This window comes from Schistocerca piceifrons, chromosome 2, assembly GCF_021461385.2.
Source record: "Schistocerca piceifrons isolate TAMUIC-IGC-003096 chromosome 2, iqSchPice1.1, whole genome shotgun sequence".
In the NCBI taxonomy this organism is placed as follows: Eukaryota; Metazoa; Arthropoda; class Insecta; order Orthoptera; family Acrididae; genus Schistocerca; species Schistocerca piceifrons.
The window spans coordinates 495,453,100-495,464,836 of NC_060139.1; positions in this window are offsets into that span (position 1 = coordinate 495,453,100).

An 11,737-nucleotide genomic window follows, 5' to 3' on the forward strand; every position below is an offset into this window, starting at 1 on the left:
GGCTGACACTGACGGCGGCGGTGCACAAATGCTGCGCAGCTAGCGCCATTCGACGGCCAACACCGCGGTTCCTGGTGTGCCATGCGTGTGATCATTGCTTGTACAGCCCTCTCGCAGTGTCCGGAGCAAGTATGGTGGGTCTGACACACCGGTGTCAATGTGTTCTTTTTTCCATTTCCAGGAGTGTATTTGCAGCCGAGCTCATTGAGCTAACAGACGGTGACCAAAGTAGCGGTGATTTTCACTCAGACGTGTCTGGATTTTGGGTTCAACAGATTGAGTAGCCGTTCAGGATTGTGTTAGTATTTGGTTCACCCCAAGTATTTGATTTCAAAATGGTTCAAATGGCTCTGAGCCCTATGGGACTTAACTTCTGAGGTCATCAGTCCCCTAGAACTTAGAACTACTTAAACCTAACTAAACTATGGACATCACACACATCCATGCACGAGGCAGGATTCGAACCTGCGACCGTATTGGTCGCACGGTTCCAGACTGTAGCACCTAGAACCGCTCGGCCACCCCGGCCGGCAGTATTTAATTTCCTCGGTACCACCCATAAGGGGTAGCGTTTCCCCTATCCGTCACACGGGATTATTATTATTATTATTGTTGTTGTTGTTATTATTATTATGTCATCAGCAAATCCGATATGCTGTATCATCCCACCACTGAAATAGATGTGTATTGTTCGATTCAGTATTTCCATCACATACATATGGGTTATAATTAAGTTACATTGCTGCTAGTAGACATGTTTCTCACTTTTTCTTAGACAGTTGCTACCTGTTACTCCATCATAGGAATTTATGTGCGCAGCATTGTTGCAATACAGACGTTTAAATTATCAGATTTCTGTAATTTCATTTTGATCCCAGATCGTTCTAATCGGATTCAGGCAGTCAGTCTTAATGTGGATATCCGGCTACGACTCTCATCATATCATAGGCTGGGTAAACCACATTCTTAATTGGACTGTTGAATCTAGATCACTTATCTATGACAGGGCCTGAATTCTTAAACACTGTGGAAAATAATAATCGAATATTCTTATTACAAACACGTTATTTAAATATAAATATATGAACTAACGAGATAACAGTTTATTTACAGGAGCAGAGCCCCATCCATCACAGCAGAGCAGTGCGAGATTGGTTTCAGGGCCAAGAGAGGGTAAAGTTGTTGCCATTTGTTCCACGATCACCGAACATCAACCAGATAGAGAATATGTGGACAGAGGAGATAAGGTCGTTGCCATGTGGACCTACAAATGTAAGCGACCTTTGGACGAATATAGAAAATGTATTGTGGGAAGTAAACCATAATGCTACACTGTCGACGGCTTAATGAAATCAATGGCCCTACGCCTTCGAGAAATCTTATGTAATGATCGTGTTTGGGGTGGCTACTAAAAGTAAACTCGTCCACAAAACCCATGTGGACAATTATCTGATAATCGGTCAAGCTTTGCTTTGTCGCAGCTCTTTAGCATACAAGTCCATTTACTTTCAGTCCCCTCCTTGCAATTCTTGCAATGCCAAGTAATTGAAAAATCTCATCCACTCAACGCCAGCTGAGGAGAGTGTGTGTGTTCTCGTGTTCACGCACAGTCTGAATCAATACTATTAACATTAGAGACACAATCAACAATAAATATTGCATCAAATATGACTGTAAAGTATTTTAATGCGATGGGAAGTTACAAACTGAATTTTTACCCAACCCACGTCCTGCATATTACGTTAAGTAAGATGTATTAACTCCATAGTATCGTTAGCAGAGACAGTGCGCTCTTGTGGTCGAGGCTCGCATCCCTCATTTTGCTAGCTTTAGACGCCTGAGCATGAGCAGCAATGGAACACCAATGATTTTTAAGCTTTTGATATAATTTTCAGTGTCTGAAAATACCAAGCCAATAAGATTTGTTGTCAAGTCTCAGGGGGCTCTTATACCCTTTACCTAATGGATTTCTAGAGTTCAGAATATCAAAAATCCTATCAATATAATACAAAAATTCTACTGTTGCTTCACTTCCTTTAAAATTTGGATCACAAACCCTCCTCAAAAACTCTATATTATCTGCCACGCTAGAACTCAAAGTCTGTGCAGCTAATGAAACATTCATTTTTCTATTTACACTACTTATATGTTGTCTTGATAGTTTGTTCGCAAATGTCATACCTTCTTCTTGTTGTACCTTGTTCAATTGCTCAATGAAATGCCATCTAATAATGCCAGTTGGAGACTCAATAGCAGATACTTCTGGTAGAGCATTTCTGGCAAACTTAATCATATGGCACATGTCCAAGATACACTAAACATTGTATTTTTCCACAGGATGAGGAAAGTAGCTTTTAAAATCACCCTTGTAAAAATTTAAAGTACAGCCAAGTGAACGTAAAGTGCTTATATTTACCTTACAGCCATCACATGTAACACACCAAACCCTAATGCCAGAACTATGCAGCCTCTCTAAAGCAGATTTTATCAGTGGCCTGATTATTTGCCTGTACACCATTGATAAAGAAATATGCAATCAGGCATTTAAATTTGCCTTTAATAGAGACAAACATGAAAACCAGAGCCTCAGATGGCTCTATTACTTCTTTTACTGAGGCACTTCCCCACCAAAGTCTAAAAAACGTGTGTACTGCTTAGTTCCTTGGTCCCAAACTACTTGCTTCCTAATTGCCACACTGTCTACAATTAGACATGAATCGCTGAACTGGTCCCTTACAATGTACTTGAAAACATCTTTTAAGAAGCCAGGTTCACAGTCTACACTTGCCACCTATTTTGAAATCAATGGGGCAGAGGCATTAATTTTTTCAGGTATTCATATGCTGCTGGTGAATAAAAGTACACAGTCATCGCAAACATTTTCGGATTTGTTGTGTATCTATTGCCCTTTGATGAGAGAGAGTTGTTCACTAAATTGCACACTAATTCCACTTGTGTTCCTTTCTGATGATTGAGGAAGTTCTGTAACTTCTCAGGAAGATGCCCCTTCTCCTTAAATGAACTTATGATGTCATCCACAGAAAACACTTTCTTCTTCGAATTTTTTCACGGACACACTTCAGTTTACGTTTTAATTCGTGCACAATGTCTGAGAAAAAAAAAATGCAAGTTTCGGTAGCCTTGTCTTCCATTTATACTTTCGACTGTATACCACAATCAATTACTGAAGAACCAACTGCACTCTAAATAAGGAAATAATTTCGTTATATACGACTGAAATAACTCAAGGTTTGATGAAAAAATATTATAAGAAAACGTTGGGGGTGTGAAAACATCCTTATACTAACGTTTTCGACACAATTCGCAGCTTCTGCATTGGATAAGTGGGACATGCTTTCCACGGAAGAATTCTCATTGACAACATTCTCCACGCAATCAGTAGCGTCTGCAATGGGCAAATCGAGCACAGATTCCATGACAGAACGCTAAAAACAAAAATATGGACCTGTATTACAACATTGCTTAGACCTATGTAGCGTACGAAATAAATTCACAAAAGTAAAAAGCGCAACACACAGCAAGGAAAGTAATTAGCTACCTCAAATGGAGAATCATCGTTGTCACTCAAAATCCTAACAACATGTCGTCGTGGCTGTTTATTTGGTGCATCAAATGTGTCGGAAAGTCAAAAACTATGGCACTGCTTCGGGTTTGAAACGTTTCTCCCACGTTCCAGGGCTCACTACGAAATCATCTTGTCGGAAACGGCTTCCGCAAAGAAAACTCCAAGACGTAGGATTAAAATCTTTCCGCTTCACGGAAGTAATCCATGTCTTTAGTAGCTCTGGGTGCTTTAGAGGAAACCTGTTCAAAAACATCGAATTAGCAAACGCACTAAGTCACTATTGTTATCGTATTGTATAGGTAGTCGTATTACCTGTGAAATGGTAAGTCACTCTCCTTACTCCATCGCTTCGCACAATTGAAAGCGGAACAAGAAATCACCATTTCGATAGTCCGTAATTCCTTATACACCGTACAGACCGAGAGAAACTTCTTGCCAAATTCGAATATGGCGGGCAATACAGACGACAGTAGTCAGCTGGTAGAGCCATCTATCGGTAGGTCCGGTAGTTGAGCATCCCTCATTTTGCTAGCTTTAGACGCCTGTCTCGCGACAAGTGCAGCGATTAGCATTGCCCAATGCCGCCGCGATTTGTTTATGTTGGCTGAGCGTGGACACTGCAGCAGACGCTTCGCCATAAACAGAAAGAAATCACCTTGGCTCTGACTGCAGTGAGCAGATATCACTGCCTGCGTGTTCTTATAGTAACCAACGTGAGACTCTACTCACAGGTGCCATGGAGCAGTTGCAACGGGCATCTTGCCATTAATCATCAGAATATTAACCAGTGATGAAATGTCCACTCTATTTGAATCCCAAAAAAATTGGAACCTTCTCTCAAAGGAATGTGAGGTGATATCAAGATTTATCCAACATACAAAAATTAACTGCAGGGCTTTCATGTATGCAGCAGTAGCATACAAGGAAATGTTATGTCTTGGAAGCGTATATTTCATTTCCTCTTCTCATATTAACGCCCTTGTTCTAGTATGAAGTGAGAAAATAAACACGAAAAACTAAAGTTTCTGTGAAGCATATAAGTCATTTCCTCTTCTCATATCATCACTTTTGTTTTAGTATGAAGTAAAAAAAATAAACAGTTTAGGGTTGTGAAACATATGACACCAGATTCTTATCGTAGGCGCTATCGGAAACGTATAAAGCAGGGAGCTGCCCATTCTTTTGTCCAACAGTCTGTTTCCTTTCATGCATTACTCCCGCTAGGAGATCCTTATTTAATGACTTGTGGGCATCAAGTTCTTCAGCAGAATAAGCCTTGTGTTATTGTGCTAATTACTGTATGGAAAAAATGCAACAAAGACTAGTTCCCCTATAGCAGCGAGGATATTTGCACATGTCTGTATTCAGCAATGACTGCCAGCTGCCACAACACTTCACAGAATCCAAGCGGCAGGCAACACAACTTTGCGTGCACTTCAGACTTCATTCAGTAAGACGCCAGGTGATGGATGGAAACGTCAAATTAACGTCGTTTTCCGAGTCGTATTCAATATGGAATGAGGTGTTATTAAGATAGTTGAGCGTTCTAGCAATTACACTTTTGTGATTCACATATGAGTATTCCGATAACCAAAAGAACCCGTTTGTGTGAAACCATCGGGAACTGCATTAATATCAAACTGCAAGAACTTGAGACAATACGTGGACTCTTCTCTTCGCTGGGTGACCTATTACTGTTATTTAGGATTCTCTCCGTCCTAGTCGTAATGTAAATGGAACTTCAGAGGTGCTTTCCGCTATTCTTGACAAACGTCAGCAACTTGTAATCACTGCGAGTCACAACTGCGTGATGAAAATGGTTCAGGTTGTCAGTAGTTGTGGTGGTGTTATGCTGTCAAACTGCGTTCAGTAACGTTAATGGCGGCGCACATAATTTGGCACTGACTACCTACTTAAGTAAAGATAGTGTTGTGGCGTCGTCGCTTCTCTTTATTTGGCCTCAGCTTGAGTAATCCGATTTAATGAACATAGTACTCCATTCGCGGGCTGCTAATGTTACAGTATGACGACAGAGATCATCGTTGGGTTATTACATTAATTCTGCAATGAATTGCTTTGCAAATATTACCCTCAGCTATGCAGCTGGAATGACTCATTACACAGGTACTCTATGTTAAGTGATCATTCGCTGCAATGCTGCTTCTACTGTTCGTAAATACTTGTATACTTCAAAAATGGTTCAAATGGCTCTGAGCACTATGGGACTTCACTTCTGAGGTCATCAGTCCGCTAGAACTTAGAGCTACTCAAACCTAGCCGCGCGGGATTAGCAGAGCGGTCTTAGGCGCTGCAGTCGTGGACTGTGCGGCTGGTCCCGGCAGAGGTTCGAGTTCTCTCCCTCGTGTGTGTGTGTGTGTGTGTGTGTGTGTGTGTGTGTGTTTGTCCGTAGGATTATTTAGGTTAAGTAGTGTGTAAGCTTAGGGAGTGATGACCGTAGCAATTAAGTCCCATAACATTTCACACACTTTTTTTTTTAACTTAAACCTTAGGACATCAGACACATCCATGCCACAGACAGGATTCGAACTTGCGACCGTAGCGGTTGCGCGGTTCCAGACCGTAGATCCTAGAACTGCTCGGCTACTCCGGCCGGCATACTTGTCCACTGACCATTCGTTATTTGACTAAATATGAACTACAATCTGATTCGCATATATATGACATGGGCTAGCGTTGGCACAAAGCAGTGACTAAGGGTTGGATGCCGTTACACTGATGGCAAGACAAATGTTCGCAAATCACCTCTATTGCCTCAAAAAACAATTGCATCTTAAACATTGAAGGACCGACGTCCACACTGTCACAGTGCGTTGAAATACAGCAACGACGGCAGATGAAAATTTGTGACTGACTGGGCTTCGAACCTGGACCTCCTGCTTACTAGACACACGTACTGATCACTGCACTATTATCTATTTTTTTAGTTGAGAAGACTTTCAGCACCAGGTAGGCGGAGGCGAAGAGGGGAGGGGTCGAAGATCCGAGGCCTAGCCACAATGCCTCCCCCATACCTATCACTGAGCAGCTGTATTATTCCCATGTATTCCATGTTTGCATCCACATATTACTTTAAATTAAAGAACAAAATTGATGTAGTTATTAAGGTAAAATAAATTACAGATTGCAGCCTCCAACGGCGTGCGTTCCTTGTAGAACATAACTTATAACAGTGAAAAGGGTGACGGAAAAATACATAGCAAACATTCATTCAGAAATATATTCACAGTTTAAGTTATTATGCACTGGATGCATATGAGGTCTGTAACGAAGCCATTTATTTTTCAACAAATGAAAGAAATTTAGGAGCCGGAGGGGTTTTGCCAATTAGAACAGTTCTGGTTTTAGAACCAATGTAAAAGAATATTCCAGGAGTAAAAAAAAGTGAAAGAATAGTATTCTGCTTCTAACCAATAAAACTGTTCACCTCTTTGTAGCCTACATAAAGCAATAGATAAAAAAAATTGAAACCATTCCTTATATTTGTTATTCTTCTTCAGCTCAAAATGTTGTTCTGTAATATAAAACATGTACTCTTCTAAGTTCTAAGTTTTGTTTGTTACGACGTAAAACAGAAACTGTCCCAGAAGCCACGAATGACTGTTATTCTTAGCGGACGGGTAACGTTTCCAGTCGGGTTGTAAAGCTTCAGTTATCGGTATATGACTTTCTGCGGTTCTGTTGATAGTGCTAATTTCTTCCTAGTCCAGTTCCAAATTCTGATTCTATTTTCACATAAGAAGATGTGCACTACAGTGTCTACAAGCCGACATTTGTCGTAGTAAGGAGATGGTCTCAATTTGATTTTCCATAATCGTTCCGCTGTGGGTATGATTTCGTTTACAACGTCGCACCATATGGCACTGACTCTAGTTGGTAGAATTTTATTGTTGATATTTTTCCAGACGTTCCTCCAGTTTTTTTGTAGGTTAATTTACCGGAATTGGTTTGTGAAGACGATTTCTGGTAATACAATTATAGACGATTCTAGTGTTGGTTTGTGCTGGTGGAAGTCTTATACAGCTCCAATCGCCATAGTACTTTCGGACGTAATCTAGGCTGGCATGCTACATTAACAGGAGCGTTCCTATCCCCAGGATTTAACGAGTGGAACAGAAGCTTCGTAATGCCTGTCTTAGTGGCATGTATTAGTTTAAAAGTACGTCTTTAATTCCAGGTCCTCCGTTTTGCCTGCGCAAGGTCGCCGTGTGGGAGGATACTTTGAAGATATTTTGTTTCCACACATACCATGAGGCTACAGCTAATATTTTATGTGCAGTGACCTGTGGTATCGGTAAGACCGCTACGACATGATATATTTTGCTACGTATGTATGTATTTATAAACTGAACTTTCTGCAGTCGGTCTAACGATCGCGTGCCATGCTCCATCAACAAGGTTCCGATGACATTAAGTTTCCGCTCCCAATTGTTCGTGGCCATGCGCTTGGGATTCGCCCTTAACCACAATCCGAGTTGAAGTCTCTCATCAGTTACATCTAACCAGTGCGCACCTGTTGCACTATTGGAAGAACCGAGATGCAGTATTTTGGATTTAAAATTTTGTAAATTTATAGTAGGAACTTATGAAAGCATAGACACTTTAATCTAACTTAAACTGACTTACGCTGTGGACAACACACACACACACACACACACACACACACACACACACACACACACACACACACACACACACACGCCGGAGGGAGGACTCGAACCTCCGACGGTGGGCACTGTCGGGACACAGCAGCCAACTCTCTGCAGCACCTACCTACACACGCTCCTCATCAGACTCGAATTCCCATCTTTTTCATACTTTTTATTCCTAATTCTATGGATAACCATACCGTTACAATTTCAAATCAATAACTTCGATACTTTTGGAGACATAAATTTTTACCTGAAACACATAATAACCGTGCTAGCATTCTGAAATTGAGTTAGGAACTGTAATATAATCATATATAGTATCAATTAAAACTACAAATAAGAGGACAGGTTCGTATAATATAATTGTCTGGAATTTTCTTTGGTTTCATTTAACACAGATTTGTGAACTAATTAAAAATACTTTGGAATATTATTGTTTCATTATGTTTTGGTTGTGTATGTTTTTTGAAAAAACTGAAAGAGTTAATGGAGGACATACATAAAGTGAGAACGTGGTATTTCATTAAAATTATGCAAGTGTATGTGTGAGACAGTTGTTGTGCAGTAGGGGTATTTGTGACGTATGTCTGAGTAAGCTTGATTTTGTAAATGGCAGCCAGGAGGGGCATTGAGTGTTAAATTTACTAGTAATTTATTTTGTGGAAGGGAATCGTATTTTGTTTTCATTAAATTTTATTTGGTTTTGGAATTACGAGATTTCTAGTCTAAATTGCTTGTGGTAACCTGATTGGGTGAATTAGAAATACTGCGAGTATAAAAATGCTTGAGATGATTCGATTGGCTGCTTAATATACTAGCCAATAGGATTTCAGCGTTTCCCGCGCATTTGAGTAGGGCTGTGTGCCTCACATCTATGACTGGAGATAGTCACTTGGCTGCAGTCTTCTGGAAGACACCTATGTTAAATTGCGCTAGGTTGTTTAAAATATCGGCTTGGACTATATGTCGTCTGGTTACTTTTGGGTGTGAACTTATAACAGAGACAATCAGTAACATGGTGTAATTGATATCAGGATATCAAATACAGACTAGATAACCATTTTTTTCCTTTTAAAGACAATAAACCAACTTAATGGAATTTTTGTAAATTTTTTCAAATGACTCATAAAAGAATTCCGAATGTTCGATATTTTAACCAACTTTCAGTTACTGCCCAAGGACTGGAGTTATGTGGTTCCTTCCATGGTAGGTATTTAGTAGAATTTTCCCTAATGCTGCATTTGTCAGCTATACCTGTGGTCTAGGGGTAGCGTCTTCGGTCCCGGGTTCGATCCCCACCACTGCCTAAATTTTTGATAAATAATCAGCATTGGCGGCCGACGACTTCCGGCATAAGAAGTCTGCCTCATTCTGCCAACGGCCTTGTCAAAGAGGGCGGAGGAGCGGATAGAGGTTCAGGGCACTCTCTTGTCCTAGGGGTGGGAAATTGCCCCTAAAGGCGGAAGAATCAGCAATGATCAACGACATGAGGATGCAGAAGGCAATGGAAACCACTGCATTAAAGACATGTAACGTGTATCCACAGGACATGTGGCCTGTAATTGAAGAAGTGTAATGATGATCTCTCCATTGGCAAAAGATTCCGGAATAGTCCCCCATTCGGATCTCCGGGAGGGGACTGCCAAGTGGGAGGTTACCATGAGAAAAAGATTGAATAATCAACGAAAGGATAACGTTCTACGAGTCGGGGCGTGGAATGTCAGAAGCTTGAACGTGGTAGGGAAACTAGAAAATCTGAAAAGGGAAATGCAAAGGCTCAATCTAGATATAGTAGGGGTCAGTGAAGTGAAGTGAAGTGAAGTGAAGTGAAGTGAAGTGGAGTGGAAGGAAGACAAGGATTTCTGGTCAGATGAGTATCGGGTAATATCAACAGCAGCAGAAAATGTTATAACAGGTGCAGGATTCGTTATGAATAGGAAGGTAGGGCAGAGGGTGTGTTACTGTGAACAGTTCAGTGACCGGGTTGTTCTAATCAGAATCGACAACAGACCGACACCGACAACGATAGTTCAGGTATACATGCCGACGTCGCAAGCTGAAGATGAACAGATAGAGAAAGTGTATGAGGATATTGAAAGGGTAATGCAGTATGTAAAGGGGGACGAAAATCTAATAGTCATGGGCGACTGGAATGCAGTTTTAGGGGAAGGAGTAGAAGAAAAGGTTACAGGAGAATATGGGCTTGGGACAAGGAATGAAAGAGGAGAAAGACTAATTGAGTTCTGTAACAAGTTTCAGCTAGTAATAGCGAATACCCTGTTCAAGAATCACAAGAGGAGGAGGTATACTTGGAAAAGGCCGGGAGATACGGGAAGATTTCAATTAGATTACATCATGGTCAGACAGAGATTCCGAAATCAGATACTGGATTATAAGGCGTACCCAGGAGCAGATATAGACTCAGATCACAATATAGTAGTGATGAAGAGTAGGCTGAAGTTCAAGACATTAGTCAGGAAGAATCAATACGCAAAGAAGTGGGATACTGAAGTACTAAGGAATGACGAGATACGTTTGAAGTTCTCTAACGCTATAGATACAGCAATAAGGAATAGCGCAGTAGGCAGTACAGTTGAAGAGAAATGGACATCTCTAAAAAGGGCCATCACAGAAGTTGGGAAGGAAAACATAGGTACAAAGAAGGTAGCTGCGAAGAAACCATGGGTAACAGAAGAAATACTTCAGTTGATTGATGAAAGGAGGAAGTACAAACATGTTCCGGGAAAATCAGGAATACAGAAATACAAGTCGCTGAGGAATGAAATAAATAGGAAGTGCAGGGAAGCTAAGACGAAATGGCTGCAGGAAAAATGTGAAGACATCGAAAAGGATATGATTGTCGGAAGGACAGACTCAGCATACAGGAAAGTCAAAACAACCTTTGGTGACATTGAAAGCAACGGTGGTAACATTAAGAGTGCAACGGGAATTCCACTGTTAAATGCAGAGGAGGGAGCAGATAGGTGGAAAGAATACATTGAAAGCCTCTATGAGGGTGAAGATTTGTCTGATGTGATAGAAGAAGAAACAGGAGTCAATTTAGAAGAGATAGGGGATCCAGTATTAGAATCGGAATTTAAAAGAGCTTTGGAGGACTTACGGTCAAATAAGGCAGAAGGGATAGATAACATGCCATCAGAATTTCTAAAATCATTGGGGGAAGTGGCAACAAAACGACTATTCACGTTGGTGTGTAGAATATATGAGTCTGGCGATATACCATTTGACTTTCGGAAAAGCATCATCCACACAATTCCGAAGACGGCAAGAGCTGACAAGTGCGAGAATTATCGCACAATCAGCTTAACAGCTCATGCATCGAAGCTGCTTACAAGAATAATATACAGAAGAATGGAAAAGAAAATTGAGAATGCGCTAGGTGACGATCAGTTTGGCTTTAGGAAAAGTAAAGGGACGAGAGAGGCAATTCTGACGTTACGGCTAATAATGGAAGCAAGGC